The sequence below is a fragment of the Acinonyx jubatus genome, chromosome B2 (assembly GCF_027475565.1).
Source record: "Acinonyx jubatus isolate Ajub_Pintada_27869175 chromosome B2, VMU_Ajub_asm_v1.0, whole genome shotgun sequence".
In the NCBI taxonomy this organism is placed as follows: Eukaryota; Metazoa; Chordata; class Mammalia; order Carnivora; family Felidae; genus Acinonyx; species Acinonyx jubatus.
In genome coordinates, this window is record NC_069385.1 from 142,689,727 (window position 1) to 142,708,061 (window position 18,335).

The 18,335-nt window shown below is 43.1% G+C and overlaps 1 long non-coding RNA gene across 1 annotated transcript in view; it reads left to right on the plus strand.

Annotated features, from left to right (window-relative positions):
• The window catches only part of LOC128315709 (uncharacterized), a 372,477-nt gene that overhangs the window by 245,882 nt on the left and 108,260 nt on the right, over positions 1 to 18,335 (plus strand). The window contains exon 14 of the long non-coding RNA XR_008298770.1: positions 16,082 to 16,120. This is a non-coding gene — a long non-coding RNA (uncharacterized LOC128315709). The remainder of the gene's footprint in view (positions 1 to 16,081; positions 16,121 to 18,335) is intronic.

Genomic DNA, 18,335 nt, shown 5'->3' on the forward strand with positions numbered 1-18,335 from the left:
ACAGCCTAAATTCCAAAAGGATTTAAACTTGACAATTGTGAACCACAGTATGTCCACTTCCTCTATGTGACAGTTTTTTAAAAGTGTTATTCCAAGAAAAGCAACCGAACCCCTGCATGTTGTTTGTTATTTCATGGCATGGGACGTTTGCTCACATCAGAGTTTCATTGTTTGAAAGAGACTCTTTTTTTTTTCTTCTAATATGAATATGAAATATCTCCTTTGGGGTCAGAGGCATGCATAAAGATATATCATTTGCCTTTTAATGGGGCTTTCTGGTGACTGTACAGTTTTAAAGTGTTCTGGATGCACCGGCTCTTCCTTACTGAACGTTCTTGCTGCGTGCTCTACAAATATGGATGGAAATAATTATGGCGAGGATGGCTTCATGAGATGATGTCACTCCAGAGGAAAAAAACCTGCACCGCAGGGAGCATTTCCAGTAAAGCATGGCAGAAACTGCGGGGTAATCAAAGTGCAAATTCCAATTTATTTAAGCAATATTGTTCTTGCTCCTCCATTTCACAAAGCTGTCCTTTCTCATTAAATTTCTGGAAGAGAAGGAATGAATTTTACCAGAATGAATCTGAATGCTAGTTGACCTTTTTTGAAAACTCTGCCTGGAACCCTGGCATCCCAGCTGCCTTTTCACAGATATGGGGAGAAAAGAAATTGAGGCTTGTGAGGAGTAGAGCCCAATATATGCAAGACGCGATGCCATCCGGTGAGGCTTTTGTTTGAGGAGAAGTTTGCGTGTATCGAGGGCAGTGCATTTGTCGGTGGCCCCGGTAAGGGCCTGAGTAAGATCCGTGTCTAAGGGTTTCTGTGTCTTCTGGACGGGACAGCCCAGGGACTGGCTTTGGTCTGAGCGTGCCTTTTGCTTTCTAGCAACAACCAAATGAATAGAAATATAATTTATAATATCTGTGTATTGGTGATGATTTGACAAAGTTCAGTTTTATTTGATAGTTTATTGAGTTTCTGGGGCACCTGTGTGGCTCAGTCTGTTAATTGTCCGACTCGTGATTTTTGGCTCAGGTCATGATCTCACGAACTGTGAGATCGAGCCCTGCACGGGGCTCGGGGCTGACAACGTGGAGGCTGCTTGGGATTCTCTCTGTCCTTCTCTCTTTGCCCCTGCACTCGGGTGCTCTCTCACTCAAAAATAAATAAATAAACTTAAAAAACAGTGTATTGAATGTGTTGTTTTATCAGATGCTTTTTTAGGCATCAGTGATGTAGCAGTTGACAGCCTACTGGGTGGAAGGATTACAAAATCAGATACAACACAGTTCTTGACCTTAACATGCTCATAATTAGGAGGGGCCTTCTGATTCGTAGGCAGAAAATTACAATACATTGTGGTCTGTTCTATGATGGAAGGAGGCCCAGAGTGCTGTCGGAGGACGTAGAAGGGACCCCAACCCAGACGGGTCTGAGCAGGAAGCTTCCCAGAAATATCAGCTGTCTGATTTACATCTTTAATGACCAATAGATGGGGGGTCGGGGGCGGTGGTGTGTGAAGTAAAAGAGTCTGAAAGCAAAGGGACTACAGTTTTCCAAAACACCCAACACAAGAAAAAGCAGGGATAATGGGGCACAGAATCACTTCCCTTTGGCTGGAGAGGAGAGCCAGTGAGGATGGGGAAGGCATCTAGTGGAAAAAAGAAAACAGGAGTTGGCCCATAGGGAGTCTTGTCTTCTATGTTTTGTTAAAAATATGTGGATTTCATTGGAAAGGCCACGGTGGTTATGACGGAAGTGCTCTCGTTCGGGCTGGAGGGGCCCTTGCTCTGGAGCCCATGCTTTAGGAGGCTTTCATTTAATATTCATAGGTAAATAAATAAACAAAGATAGATAGATAAATGACTAAATAAATTAATGACTAAATAAATAAATAAATAAATTTTTAAAGAACACAAGGATACCTCCATACTTGGGTTCATGGTGGCCATGAACCATGGTGACCCAGTTCAGCACTTAATCCTCCACAAACATTCGGGACCCAGGAAGGCATCTCTGGCCTGATGTCCACAGGAGACTGGGTCCTCGCTCTTTGAGGATCTGTGGTTTGCACTGCCCAACATTGCAAAGGAACACTGAGAAATGGAAAGAACTTGAGAGGGGAAAAGTGGAAGTAATTTGCTTTTATGAACTTATGCTAAATGGATAAAACTTCTCAAATAATAATCTATGCAAGAATTACTGCCTAATGAAGGGTAGTTTCAAACAGGACCAAGAAAAGATCCGTTTCCTTCTCCTTATGTTCTAGTTTGTAGACAAAGAGGCGCACAGGAACTGGGGTGGTCTTCCAAAAATTTGCACGTGAAGGCTCAGGAATATTTTACGGTGTTAAATATTCATATTGCTTTAAAGAAATTCTCATTTTCCCCTCTTCTGTTCTCCATATATGTATACGGAGACCACACTCACATACACACAATAGATACACAAAAATATATACATAAAACACAAAGTATGAAAATTTTACATTGCTAAAATTTGAATGGCTTTCTTTCCATGAAAATATTACATTCTTTAAAATTACATACAATTTCAGCTTTATTTTAAAATATTTTCATTTAACATTTTGAAATACTTATTATAATTTGTCATTTGCCTTTTTAATTCTCAATGTTTTAGGAGAAAAGACTTTGAAAATATGACAAATAATATTCATTTTTCACTCGTACATTTAACTTACATCTTTAATGAATGAAAATATAGTAAGCTTTTGTAATCTTGGAATATTTCTCATCTTTTAGATCACTACAGTCACTAGAATTATGTAAAAATATTGATTAAAATAATATATTTCATAATTTTAATAATGTGAATATTAGAGGGTATATAATAATTTATATTTTTGTGTGTTTTTATGACTCATTCTCACATCATCAGACTCTAAACAGAACACTCAAGCATGTACAATAATAATATAATTAGTTTTATTGTTTTCCTGATTTCATTCATATAAATAACATCTTACATTTGTGGTGATATTTTGTCCACATAAAGGCATACATCTCACAGGATATCTTCTGTTGCTCAGTTTATTAAATGGCAATTGTACTCTTACTGCATTTAGCTGTCTGTATGTGAGATTCCACCTTGCCCCAAGCCCTTCTTAACCAAGGGGGGAGCATGATCAACACCACCTGTGAGAAATCTCACTCCCCTGGAAACAATAAGGCAAATTAGGAGGCCAATTAAGCCAGTTAGGCCATCCTCTGGGTGGGTAATGTTTCCACCTTTACCTTGAACTTAGGAGTCAACCTCATTCACTTTGTTCCTTAGCATAACTTCCGGAGAGGTGCTGAGCCCTGCCATTTTAGGTTTCCTGGCCAGCCAGTTCTTGGCCTCAGGCCTATCCGTGTTCAGACCAGGCATTTTTGACAGCCGCAGGGGTGGATGGACTGAAGGTCTCCTGTCCTTAACTGAAAAGAAAGTTGAGAGATTACGGAGGCTGTCTTAGGTTTCAAAACCCGAGGCTCTTGCAATAAGTAACGCCAACCATTAACCACAGGGACTGTTGAGGCAAAAAATAACAGTGTTTTGAACGCACAGCAATGCCATTGGCGGGAAAGCCCTCCAGACTTGAGTGGCAAAATAAACGAGACTCTTTAGAGTACTTGAAACCTCTAGCCTGACCACTATGCCAGTGAGTCGGAAAGGTTTCCCTGGATCCACTCAAGGTGCAGCCTTCCAATCTGATCAACCATGGGTGCCCCAGGGGTTGGCCATCCAGTGTCTTGTGACCAAGTGAGACGAGTGACAGAGAGGAGCCAGGTAGGTGTGAGATACTATTTCAGATACTCTGCATAGGTTTATTTTATGGACAGAAAGGAATTATGGGACCAGAGACCAGAGTTCATTTTTCTTTTTTTTTCCAAAACACTTTTCATTCTGGCTTCCACCTAAAATTGAAGGGGAAGTTTCCTGCCTACTGTCACTGAAATAAGATGTAGAACGAATCCTAAGCAAGAGCCAGGGATTCTAATTAAAGTTTTTCTTGGACTTACACATTTAGAAAGATTTCTCCCCTATTTTTATCTTAAAGAAAAATACAGAAATTTGATGGTGATGCCTTGGTGACATCAAGTTTCTAAAATGGGAAGCAAATTTTGTTTAGAAAAAACACTCAGTAATCTTAGAATGCTTTTACGTTTTATTATCGTTGATAGGAGAATATATTTTGAGGGGAATATTGAAAATTAGTAAGGACTAAATTAAGGAGGAGATGAAATTGATTAGTCCTGATAAATTAAAGTTTATACGTATAAATGTATAATTTATGGATATATGCATAAATTTACATATATGATAATACAGAGACAGTAGTATTTTAATAAAGTGTATAATTTCTGTTTTCAATTCGTATAGAGTTTATGAATTTCTCATCACATCAGTAGGACTTCTGAAATGGACTTATGTAATTACAACTAGATGTAAAATGATTTTAAAATCTATGACTGTGATTACTCTTATTAGCAGTTTAACTTGCCCCAGTGCATTTTATTCTATTTTCTGCATGACATCTATCCCTTTCCCACAGGAGTAGCATGTGGCAGGCATCATCAACTCCAAAGACAGCTTCATACAAGATTAGCATCTTCAACAAGAGTGTCAGAGGCATGTAGATGAGGAAAATGTAATCATAATCACTCACTACAAATTTCCTGGGCCAAAAATCCGGCTTGAATAGCAACAACAAAAGGTGAACTTGGTTAAAATGATTGATGGGCGCTTCTCCTTTGCTCAATTGTATTCAGAACAGCAGAGGTCATACCTGGCTGTGTTCTCATCATACAGTTGATTATTGTTCTGGTTTTGGTCTGGGGTCTGCTCCTTACCACCATGTGAGACCTTAGTCAACTTCCCTTTTCCTCAGTGAACGCATCCTTAAAATGGGGAGAATAACTGTGCTGGCCGGGATGTAATATAAGTGAAATACTACCTGTTGTACAGATTGAATGGCGTGGTAAGAGGGACGTGCTTAGCACAGAGTCTGGCACGCGATCCGTTCGCATTATATGTTAGCCGTTATTCTAGGACCTGCAAACCGTATTTAACTAACACTTGAGTGGCTGTGCTTTCCTTTTTATTTGTCCCTAGTAATTGGCCACATTGGATATTTGTTTTGAGCCATAATGAGGATGAAATATAAAGATAAAGCAGTCATCCCTCATATTATAATTGGAAAGAATCATCTTTAATAAACTTCAATTATAAGCCCTCAGGCAAGAATCTTCTTTACGAGGCCAAGGATAAAGAGAGCCAATGCCCCAAAGAATTGCACCCCATTTAAAAATTATTTGCCCACAAGCCCAGGACAAAATAAAGTTGATTAGTGTCAAGTACAATTCTGTTATTTTGACCACCTGGATCGTGTCTGGCTGAGTTAGAAGAAGATGGTTATTATTTTATTTTACTAAATGAGTTTTAAGTTTTTTTTTTTTTTTATATAAGTCATCTCTACACCCAACCTGGGGCTCAAACTCACAACCCGAGATCAAGAGTCACGTGCTCTTCCGACCGAGGCAGAGGGGCGCCCCACTAAATGAGTTTTTAATGCATCCATCCCAGTCTCTCTGTGGGCGTGTTTAGACTCAGCAGAGAGCTCGATATGATGGACAAGCAGCGAGGAGTTAGTGGACAGCAGAACAGGAGCACTTCCCAAGATGCCTGAAGGCAGTAAAGGCCTAGAGCCCCGATCGAGAGCCTACCGCAGGAGGACACGTAGACATGAGCCACAGAATGGAAAACTCACAGGTTAGCACTTTGGAGTATTTATTTTGTCTACTTCTAAAATATTTAGTCTGGAACATTTAAACGGATACTTTATTGGTGCACACGCTTGTCCAAATTTACAGCAGCCGACACCGCGTGGAGCTTTGGCAAGGGTTCACGGCTAGCCGATTGTTTAGAAAGCTCCTATGTGAAAAGCCAGATCTTTCTGTGAACGTAGATAAAAAGTGGATCAAGCCAAGTGTATGGAAAATGAGATAATGGGAGATTCAAAGAGTATTCCCATGGGGGCCAGTTTCTCTGATGTCCAACTGAACTACATATTAATGAAGGATGGCAAACGCTCACAGCTGATAAGCAGGCTGTCTCCTGGCAATTATCATAACTCCTGTTGCAAAATAGGTACTTTATTTGGGCTTTATCCATTCCTTGACTTGCTCTCTGTGAGGAAGCACAGCCTCAAATAATTGCGGGTCTATTAGCACATCAATTACCTAAAGACCTTGATTTTAGCAAGGAGTGGATTTTAATCAATCATTGCAAATGTTATCGAGAGATTAGTTGTCCCAGAGAATAAAATTAACTACAATTAGACTGTAATAACTTGCAAGTGCCACTAGCATATATTTTCTAGTTCCTTTAGAACTAATCCGTTCGGCTGCTACCTGGTATAGGGAAAAAAAAATATGTTCAGACTTTCACAATAATAACTGGAATTAATGTTACCTTTTAACTTCCTTCCTTGAAATGAAAGGAAGAAACTAAACTAATAAATAAATAGCTCACCCTTGAATGTATGAGAGATCTTACTAGACAAGTCAATTTGAGATGATTAGTAGAAACTACAGAGTTTGTTAAGGAAGGATCTCATATCCGTCCTGAAATTCAGTCCCGCGTTCTTAAAGCATCGGGTAGAAGAAGGAATGGCGAGGGGTGAAACGAGAAAAAGCAGTAGACAATTGAGGTAACAAGTGACTGATCTGGCAGATCTCGGAACATGGGAACAGTCTCCAGGCACCGGAAATTCTTGGTGAGGGAACTTATTAAAATATCACACTTGCTGTATTCATGTTGAACGGGGAACTGTTACAGTGTCTGTAATAACATACTTGAAGACACTTTGGCACACTGTATGATATTATGTGTGTGACACTTAGTTCAAGCTGCACTTTTGGGGCCATTCCATTTCTATAACCAAGAATCCATAGTCCAAGGGTGGCGCCTAACACTATATGAAAAAGGCTAATTCCAAAGATGGCTACTGAAAGCCCTTTAAGTATCTATAGCTCAATCAACACCTGAGGGTTTTCTAAGCAGCATAATGAAGGTCAGACATGGACTTGCTCAGGGAAATTAGTGGCTTGTTTAGCATGATCGCTGGTAGAACCGTATTCTGATTAGGTAAAATGAAAATTGTTCTAGGGATGTGACCTGGCTAAAATATTTTGGTAATGTTGCTCATATTTGGGTGGGTAGAATGTGGGGATTCAGGAAGGCCCAAAGCCAGGGTTCTCAGGAGTAGCCCCTGCTCTTCACTGATAGCATGCAGGGAGCCCGCTTGGGATTCCCCTTCTCCCTCTCTCTCTCTGCTGCTCCTTCCCTACCTTTCTCCTATCTCTTTCTCTCTGTCTCTCTCTCTCTCTCAAAATAAAAGAAACTTTTTAAAAAATATTAAAAAGAGAAACACCGTATCCGAGAAGATTCCCTCAATGCCAGGCCTGTTGCCCAAATTAAACCTAGCTGCCTAATCTATCTCTTTGTTTATGCGACATCATAGAAATAAGTGAATGTGGTGTGTGCGTGTGTGCAGAAGGGATAGGATTGAGATCGTGAACAGAATTTTAAGAATAAGGGCAGCTAGCAGAGTAGGGCCAGGGGAAGAAGGGACTAGAGTAAGAATGAAGTTGGTGTGCTTTTCTGAAGTCAGTGCGTACAATGGCAGAAGAGAATTTCATGGAGAACCATTTGCTAGGACTCTTAGCTCAACCCATCTCTTGCCTTGACATATCTTCCTGTGGGCAAAAAGGCTCATGAACTAAAATAGGCACTTGGGGTGGGGGAGTTAAGCAGACAGCTGGAGCCTTCAGAGCCCTGATGCTGGCCACAGACTTTAAGGCTTTGGGCTGGCCACCTCAACAATCTGGGTCTAATTTTAGTGGGGAAAGAAGTCTCTGGTACCACATTCGTTGGATTCAGCTTTCTCACCAACACACGTGTATTGCCCAAATCAGGAAGGGGGTTCCCTATCCTTGACTGCCCTTAAATAGTTGTGTCCATGTTTGGCAGGTCTTCATGGAGAATACTTGCTCTGTTCATTTGTAAAACATGGAGAGAAATGACTGGTGAGTTCCCATAAAGTCACAGATAGACCTTTCCTAGGTCGCGACTGACCTGTCGGAGATGAGTCTTATTGGTATGTGGGCCTGGAAACCTCGGGGTGAGAAGCAAAAACTGTGAGCATTGATTGGCCTGGTTTGAGTCCCATTTCCTCTTGTAGAGGCTCAGTTTCCACATCTCTAAAATGGTAATAATAAAAATAAAATAGTAATAATAATAATAGTATCACCTCCCTTTGGGATGCTGTGAGGTTTAATCACATCCACATGGTATGGAGCATATGGAGGTACTTACTGAATTCTTCCACATCCATCACCCCTGGAGTCAAATAGCTCCAGAAGCCTGATAGCCTCCACAGGGATAAATTTGCTTTCTGAAAAGGCTGTGTGACGAAATCTCCTTTATTTTACGTGTTAATTTTATTTCAAAGTGGAGAGAGAAGCTACAACCTGTTTTCACTGATATTTGAGTAAATAAAGACCACACATACTCCACGGGAGAGATTAATGTCCTAGGGGAACAAGGTGAAATTAGGCGGTGGAAAAGAGCTGCATGAAAGAAGCAGCCTCATTTTCCACGTATGGACATATTCTCTCATTTACTGATTCATTCAGAAAGCACTCCTTCTCAGACGGCCATATCAGAAAGCACTGGAAAAAAACAGGGGCAAGGGGAACAAATGATTTGTGGTAGGCACCGTGGTCGTCCTCCCCAAGTAATTCACTCTGAACTTGGAGAAACGCCAACACGTCATCAAATGTTTCCTTGGTTTCCTTCCTTTCCCTACTCATTTTATTTCATTTTTCTAGAGAGAGAGAGAAAGAGAGAGCAAGCAGGGGAGAGGGGCAAAGGGTGAGAGAGAGAATCTTAAGCAGGTTCCACACTCGGTGCGGAGCCCGACGCGAGGCTGAGCCCACGAACGGTGAGATCATGACCTGAGCCGAAATCAAGATTCGGTTACTCCCCCACCTGAGCCACCCAGTGCCCCCTCATCTGCCTACATTTAATTCGTCAGCAAGACAATCCTCCTCCGCTCTCAGAAAATGAACTGAGTCCATCACTTTGAGGCCAAGCCCCCATCACCTTGCTGGATGACTGAAGCGGTCTCCTAGAGCATGACCCTGCTCTCACGCTTGCTCTTACAGAGTCGGTTCTTCACGCAGTGGCCGCAGCAGTATTTTTAAAAACGTTAAGTCAGATCAAGTTCCTCTCCAGCTTAAAACCATCTAGCAGCCTCCCCTCCTGTTTCGGCTAAAAATTCTAGTGCACGAAGGGGACCTTGGGAGCCCAGTGCCAGATTCTCAGACCCGCGTGCACCCTCTCTCTCATGTCTGGTTTCTTCACATCAGCGATTCCCTCTGATACATCCATGGCTTTTTTTTTTTTTTTTCGTTTTTAATGTCATTCGGTTCTCAGAGAGGCCTTTCACGGCTGTCGGATCATTTGGTGGCACTCCATCCTATTCTAGTTCTCTGCTTTGTGAGGATGCTCTTTGATTTTGTTTGTTTTGTTAGTAGTTCGCGTTTACATAGAGGTTCCCGTGTGTCGCTCATCATCTAAATCCTTTTACGTGTTTTAAGCAGACCCCGTCTCGGGTGATCCCTTGCCCTTCCAGAGCGTCCATGAACATCCAGAGACACGGTCGCAAAGGTGGGACCGCCTGTCCTTTTTTCCACCGTTGTGTCTTTAGACTTAGCGCAAGGTGTAGGTGCAGAGGAAGGGCTCAGTTAATACCTGTTGAATAAATGATTGGTGACTCTTAAGTTTCTCCTGGATTTTATAGCCATTAATTGCCACTAGATGGTAATACAAGGATCTCAAAATCATGTGGAGAATGCGATTTCTCAGGGCGCCTGGGCGGCTCAGTCGGTTAAGCATCTGACTCCTGATTTGGGCTCTGGTCACGATTTCACAGTTCGTGGGATCAAGCCTCACATCAGGCTCTGAGCCGACAGCGTGGAGCCTCCTTGGGATTCTCTCTTTCCCTCTCTCTCTCTGCCCCTTCCCCTGCACACTGTTTCTCTCTAAAAATGCATAAACATTTTTAACAAATGCAATTTCTCACCTTCCCCCCCAAATAACTTTTTCCTCCTGTGCTCTGTACATCAGCAAACGTGAACAGCCACCTGCACCATGGTCCAAGAGCCGGAAACAACGTCACAGTGACCCCGAGCAGATTTCTCTTCTGCCCACTACTAGTGAAATAGTCTAAACTCCTTAAAATCATCTGAACCCCCGAGGTCCTGTATGAGCTAGGCCTTGTTTCATTAGTCGAATTCGTCTCCACCATGTCCACCCTCCTGCACCGCTCCAGGTCGTACATTATAATGTTACCATAATAAATGCCTGTTCACGTTTAAGGAGGCATACACGCTGCCCTCCTCAGATCGCAACACTGGTCTCTCCCATTTTATTCCACCCACCCAGCACCACTGCCCCCGACCCGGCCTGGCCCCGACAACAACCTCACGCAAGCTTCTCCTTGATAATTCCCATCTCCTTTAAAGACCCATTTCCTCTGGGAAATGAGCTTTCTCTCTTGCCTCCCAGGGCATGCTGAAACATGGCTCTGAGTCGGGATGCCTGGAGCAGAGTCCCGAGAATATATATATTTTTTAAAAAGCCCCACAGGTGGTATTGATTCGGGACTATCATGAATCATCCTAACACACGGCATTGTAGGTGGGCATTTATTTGTCTGTATTCTTCACTACACTGTGAGCGCTGTGAGACAGGGAACATATCTGTCTTGTTCACTTTCTGAGAAACATACAATCTCGTCGTAAGAGACCCTCAATAATTTTTTCCAATAAATAAAGGTGTAAACTTTGTGACTTTTCTTTGACTCTCCAGGGCTCTGTAAGTGGAGAGTTGGTATATAGGAGTATCTGGTAAGTGAAATGTAGCCGAGTCATTTTAGTAATCATGCCTCACACCAATCTACTGTAATATTATTCACATTTTTCCCCTAGCTTTGATATCATACCCAGGATTGTACATGAGATATCTGTTAGAGTTTAAATCCTGAGTGCTAATGGTTTCTGATTTTCCTTATGTAGAAATGGGAAAAAAAATTGCCAAAAGTGAAAGCCAATATTAGCCTCCTTGACAGATTCCGTACCCTTGATCAATATTTACCAAGAGCTTCTTTTGAGAATAACGTTGTAAGATATGTGTTAAGAATAAATTGTTAAGTATAAATGCCATTACCAAAGTCCAGGGAAATGTCAGGGTAAAGGTATGTAAGAGTGAATTAGATGAAAGTGTACATGTGCGCGCGCGCGCACACACACACACACACACACACACACACACACACGCTTCAAGCTAGGGTAATATTGCCTGTGAATATTAACTAACATTTTTCCAAGTGTTATGCTGAAACTAATTTGAAGCCTTATCAATTGAAATAGAAATGAAATGTTTTCCCCCTTAAGAACAATTATTTTTTTTTAAATAGCCCCTTGTGTTCTACTTGCAAGTTTCTTGCTAATCATCACAGTGCAGTGTGTTTTATTATCACCCTTCCCTCTTTGCCGCTATGTAAATCATAAAAAATGTCTTAAGATAGTTTGGAAAATCAATACTGGTCTTCGTGTTTTTTAAATGCCATAATTATATATGACTACCTCAGGGTATTTATAATACTTCAAGAACTAGGTAGGACACAAAGAATTGCTCGGATAATTGACATGACTTTCTACTTTGGTTTTGTCAAAAGGAAATCTACGTGTTGGCAACTCTGTCTTCCAATTATGTAAGGTAGTCAATTTCTTCATTAAAAGCACCTCTTGGGGTGCCTGGGTGGCTCTTTGGGTTCAGCGGGTGGCTGACTCTTGATGTCAGCTCAGGTCATGATCTCACAGTCCTGGGATCAAGCCACGCGTTGGGCTCCATGCTGAATGTGGGGCCTGCTTGGGATTCTCTCTCTCCCACTCGCTCTGCCCCTTCCCGCTCTCTCTCTCTCTCTCAAAACAAACAAACAAGCAAAAAAAAAAAAAACTTTATAAAAGTCCATGTGTATCAGCTTAATAATGTGTAATCATGGTAGCGCATTTTGATAAGTTTTACAGAGTATCAAATACAACCCTTAGTGTCATATGTGGAGGTGATTATGGTGAGTAGTTGGTATCTTTTTACAGGAGTGGAAATGGACTTCTCTTCCAGTGATTTGCCGTTAACTGGTGGAAGCAACTTGGCTTACTGTTTTGAGAAAAGCAGAAGCTGCTTCTGTGCCCAAATGTAAAACTAATGGTGATTGATTAGTAAAGACTAACAGGGGCCCTGGAGGGAAAGTGTGGGAACCATGCCATGCAGTTGCTAGCCTTGATTTTGAATGAAATACCCATGTGGACAAGGATGTGTAGAATTCATTTTTTTTTTCCTGAACGGATAAGGCTAATTCCTGAGGAAATTGGATACTGAAGGTGCACAAAATGCTCTCAAACCCTGAGTTGTGTGCGAGCTGGGCCACTCCTCATTTGTGGAGAATTAAGCACATTCCGTCAAATTTATACTACTAAAAGCTGTGCCTTTATTCAGTATGCCTTCTGCCAAGGGCGTGACCCTTTTTATTAAGTGCATCCTCTCTTTAAAAATAAGTATTCCCAGGGCACCTGGGTGGCCCAGTCGGCTAGGCATCCGACTTCGGCTCAGGTCACAATCTCATGGTTCATGAGTTCAAGCCCCGCATTGGGCTCTGGGCTGTCAGCACAGAGCCAGCTTCAAACCCACTGTCTCCCTTTCTCTCTGCCCCTCCCCCTGCCCTCAAATAAAAAAAACATTACAAAACAAAAGTATTCCCAACTCCAGGCTACGAAGCATATGGGGTTCTCCTCTTCATGACCACCTTTGAAAATCGGCTTACCATTTTGCCCGGAGAAGAGCAGAAGGAGGAAGAAGGAAGGGAATGAGACCGTAGAAGAGGGAGAGGAAATGAAAATAGGAACCTGAAGAGGGAGAGGAGAACACGCAGATTTGGAGACTAATTGCAACAGCCAATTCCAAGTGGAGAGGAAAACCAGTCCTTAAAAGGGCAGTGGAAAAGCCTGGAACCCTCACAGCCAGCCTCCTCTGGGGACGTCGACCGGGACATTGCCCTCCTGCAATCCACAGGGTGTTCTGCAGTTAGGCTTGGAGCAGCTAAGTGCAACAGGCCTCCCTCACCTCCACCCCTGCCCTGTGCTCTGAACCATGGGAGGGGAGCAGCCCCGGAAGACAGCCAGACAGCCGCAGGTGCACCACGGTGTCGCAGAGGTGGGTGGAGATGGGGGCGGGGGCCGCTGAGAGAATAGAAAGGCGACATGCTCAAGTAGCTTCTGTCGTGGGCGGGGACCTGGTGACGACCCCGAGTAAAGTCGGGCACTGGAGGGAGGAAATGGCAGGAAGAGAAGGGCTGTGGGAATCTGAACTGCAGGACATTCTCGGTGCCTCCCCCTTCCCAGTCACGGAGCAAAGGCAGAAAGATGTGGGTCAGTAACTTGCTTCACTAATGAGTCTGGGGAGAGCTGAGAATCCTTCAGCCCAAATAACCATTTGTGAATGGAAACAGGAGGAAAAAAATGCGGAAAAGCATTTGTGCTGCATTTTTGGCACGTTGGCTGGTATGCCAGAGGGGAAACTGTTCAAAACCTGTGGCTTTATTGAGATAGTACGTGTACTCTGCATTCTACCCGAATAAGGAAGTATATTAATTTTCACCCAGATATAAGAACCAGTGGCTTCAGCTGAGAGAGAGAGAGAGAGTGGTTCGAAGTTCGAAAGGACTGTGGACAGAAGACCGCTGCACCAGCCTGTGAACTCACCCCCAAGTCGTCAGCCTCCTGGAAGAGCCCGATCTCTGAGGCTTGAAGAGTAAAGTGGGAAGGAGCTGATCCCTAAATTCAAGGGAGCCAGCTGCCATCCAGAGAGGGTGCCTCTACTGTAGTCTGTTCAGGCCACTGCAATAAAATGCCACAGCCCAGAAGGCTTAAAGTAACAGAGATTTCTCTCTAACAGTTCCGGAGACAGATCAGAGTGCCAGCATGTGTCAGAAGGACCCCCTCCTGGTCGCAGCCTCTTGCAGCCTCATGGAGGGAGTGGCGTGGGGGGGAGCTCTCTGGAGCCTCTTTTTTTTTTTAAAGTTTATTTATTTACTTAGACAGGGAGCGTGAGCAGGGTAGGGGTGGGGAGAGAGGAAGAGAGAGAATCCCAAGCAGGCTCCACAGTCTTAGCGCAGAGCCTGACCAGGGGCTCGGACACATGAACCGTGAGAGCATGACGTGAGCCAAAGTCAGATGCTCAACCAACTGAGCCTCCCAGGGGCCCCCGGAGCCTCTTTTGTAAAGAGCACCAGTGGCATTCCTGAGAGCTCCACCTTCATAACGTAAGCACCTCCCACCTACTGATACGATCACGATTGGGGGTTACGATACCAGCATATCCGTTTTAGGGGAACACAAGCTCTCAGATCACAGCCGCCTCCGAAAAGGAATGCTTTGAGGCGGCGATGACGACAGTGTTTGCAGAATTTTCATCAATTCCTCTTTATGCTGACTTCTCATACCTTTGATAGCAAATAATGAAAATAGAAACCACACGCTAACACCTTTGAATGGCAGCGGTCTGAATAAGGTACAAGAATCTCAAGGTGAGGTTAGCTTTTGAATATTTGCTCTGGTTTTTACTCACTCTAATTCATATGTAGTTGTTATAATGATTAGAGTACAGTATGTAAATTGTCTAGGACACAGAGGACTTACAATAAATGTTAGCTCTCATCTTCTATTTACCTGAAAAGTTAACCTGATTTATTGGCTGATGCGTACTAAGGCAGACTTTCACCAGGTAACTGTTTTGAGAGTTACATAAAATTTTTTTTTTTTACTAATTATTCTAATGTAAAATTTTAGATGTACCTTTGATCTTCTGTAGTAAAATCATCTTAATAATGGTAACATATACCACAGGAAATGTAACCGCCATGTAAGATGTTTGAAATCAAATTCTGGACTGGTATAGCAAGGCAGGAAGGGGACGGTAGTGGTACGCTCCGATGAAAAGACATTAATGTGCTTGCTTGGCCAGAAGTATGGCCAGGTTGAGAGAACCAGAGAGATCCCAAGCCATAGGATAGGGCAGCCAGATAGATGGAGCTGTGGCCTTTCGTGAAGAAATCCACCCACTGGCAGCCAGTGGGCGAGCAGGGTCAAATTTGGGACACACATCCTGACCTCACTCTGCTCATGCCTTTTATACTGGAGTCTCCCATTGCCTGAACTCAGTGAGAAGCCAGAGCGAATCTGGGAAAGGGAACAAAGGTTATCCCACGCTGTGTGTGTGTGTGTGTGTGTGTGTGTGCGCGCGCGCGCACATGTGTATGTAAAATCAAAGTTGGAAGAGGCTAATTCCAGGATCCCCACCCTGAGTACCCCCTCCCCCCATTCCCAACATAAGGTCAAGTGCTAAAACCTGATTATTTAGGTTTGCAAGACAAATAACTAAGGCAGTTAACTATATCTGGGCAGAAGGTCAGAGCAGTGATTCATCACGTAATTTTCAACTTGTTGTTTGCACTGATAGGATAGCAGGGAAATGACTTCACTGGCCTGAAATCCCGTCTCTGTTCTTTGGAGAGAAAGAAAGATGGCTCCAAACTGAGATCAGATGTGAGTGGGTTAAAATTTCCATCTGCTTCTTGAGAAAGGCGGACATAAATCCCCCAGCGAACAGGCCATCTATTATTTACCTCACTTCATCCAGTACTCATGGCACTAAAAGTATCACCACGGGGACCCCAGTTTGGCCTTTTAACTAATAACTTTTTGTGGGGAGGGATCTGTTTTGCTCTTCGAGAGGGATGGTATGTTCCACCAGATGAAAGCTTTCAGATGTTCATGAAATTGGATTCATCCCTGACCCACTTCCCCGTGCGTGGCGTTTCCACCTGAGGGTGAACTCGAGGGATAGCCAATTGGGAGATAATGTCCTAAGCATGCCTCTCACATTTGTTTTCCAGGGCAAGCGATGTAAGTGAGGATTTCAGTATAACAAAGAGGTAAGTAGCAGTTCGTATGTTCAAGTGAGTCCAGAGCAAATATGCAATCTGTAATTAGTAAGCGGACGACCTAGTCACTGCTTTTTATTTGAAGAGATCTGGGTTCCTACAGGAAACAATCTCTGAGTTTGGGAAGGACCAGAGATGATCATCTCCACCAAACCTAGGAAACATACCCAAGAAGACCCCTCGTTCCTTTGGTCCAAAGTATGTGGGGCCGTGGAAGAGGCAAGCCATAAACGCTGCTACAAATTTTGACACCAAAGGATTTTTTTCTATCATATATTGGCAGTGGTCAGTCCTATGCTGTTATTTTATACTCACATTTCTCTGTAGACAGCCTTTAGATGAGACTGCCCTTTATTTCAGATGCTCCTTAGATCTCTATGAAAACAGTGATAAAGTTATCAACCATAGACTTCCAAGAAATCCACTGAGCCTGGGAAATGTAGAGAAAAAGGCACTGAGCTGGGTGTTACTGTAAAACGTTTTTGAGAATGTTTTATCCATTGGAAAGTAAGTGGGCTGGTGCTTAAAAAGTATTTCACTTCCAAATTGCCTCAGTATGGACGTATGTTTCTATGTAACGTGCCAGAGTATTCTGTTTTTGAAAAATGCATTTTTATTTTTGAGACAGAGGGGAGGGGTGGAGGAGAGAGAGGGGGACAGAGGATCTGAAGCAGGTTCTGCGCTGACAGCAAAGTCTGACGCTGGTCTCAGACCCACGAACCCGTGAGATGCTCACTTGAGCCAGTATCAAGAATCAGACGCTTATGCTACTGAGCCACTCAGGCCCTCCCACCCCCGTTTTTGAATGTTTATTTTTGAGAGTAGAGTAGTCTTTTTAAGGCATAGGCATTATGTTTGTTTTGCTTAAAGCCCCGCAAGTGTTTCCTTGTTTTGCTTAAAACCCGAGCCCCCTCAGTATGGGTTTGAAGGCCAAGTGTGGTCTGGCCCCCGCCTGCCTTTCCCACCTCATTTGCTCCCGCCTCTCCTTGAACCGGACCCTAGCCATGCTGAGCCCTTTGCTGTTCCTTGAGTGCATCAACCTTGTTCTTGCCTCGGGGACTTTATACTTTTTGTGCCCTTTGCCTGGACAGCTCTTTTCTGAGCTCTTCGTTGGGCCCTTCGTCGGTCTTTACTCCTAACCCTGATTCGTGTTCTCTTCAGAGCACGCCCCATTAAGTGAAATTTTCCTATTTGTCTATGGGCGTGTGGTCTGTCTGTCTTCCCTCTAGAATGTAATCACCTTGAGGACAAAGACTTTTCCATTGAGAGCTTTGTCATTAGCACATAAGGCAATAATAGTTGGCCACAAATAAGCTGTTTCTCCATAAACAGCTCTTGAGTGAATGAGTGTAGCATCTCTGAATTGAAGCCCTGCATCCTGAATCCTCTTCTGGTTTTATCCGTAGCCTCCAGATAAACATGACTTGGGTTTGAACTTGAGTTTACCCCTTATAAAATACGGTAATGTCAATTCTTGATCTCCGAGAGTCATACTCTTCCCAAGTAGCTTGGGATTCTTCAGACAAGCTATGTCAAAATTGTATCTGTAGCCATGGGAGAGCTGTTAGATGAGCTTGCTCAAAGGTTCTGGTGTTTGAGTAGCCATCTTGAACCAGTGTCGTTGAATGTAACTAAATGCCTCTTGAATTAACAAATGCACCCTCTATGCTTAGCATGGTAAAGGTTCAGCGCACTGCTAAGTGAAAGGACATTTACTAGTCAATGGTCATTGTTGTTGTATTCGTATAATACTGCTTCCCGTGGGGGTTTGTTTTCATGGAGTAAATGTGTTGATCATACTGACACACGTATTGTCTATGAAACCACTACGTTTGCTGATTCCAATGAATGATTTGACATTCCGTTTGCCTAGCTGTCTCTCATGTACCTGGGTAATGTGAATCAATCCCTAAGAGGTGAATCTTTGTTTTGGATGTGGGCTTCCTTTAAAAGCAAAACAAAACGAAACGAAACAAAACAAAACATGGTATTCCAGTGCTACCTTATGAGTAGAGAGCCAGTCGGCTTTTAAAAAGTGAACACTCCTGTCTACCACTCACATCAAGAACCTCCTCATTCCACTCCAGAGGTCCTTACAGATTAATTTTGCCTGTTCTTTCACTTCATCTAAGTGGAATAACATAGCATTCACCCTTTTGCTCTGTATTTATCCATATTTTCGTCATGTAGCAATATTTGCTCTTTT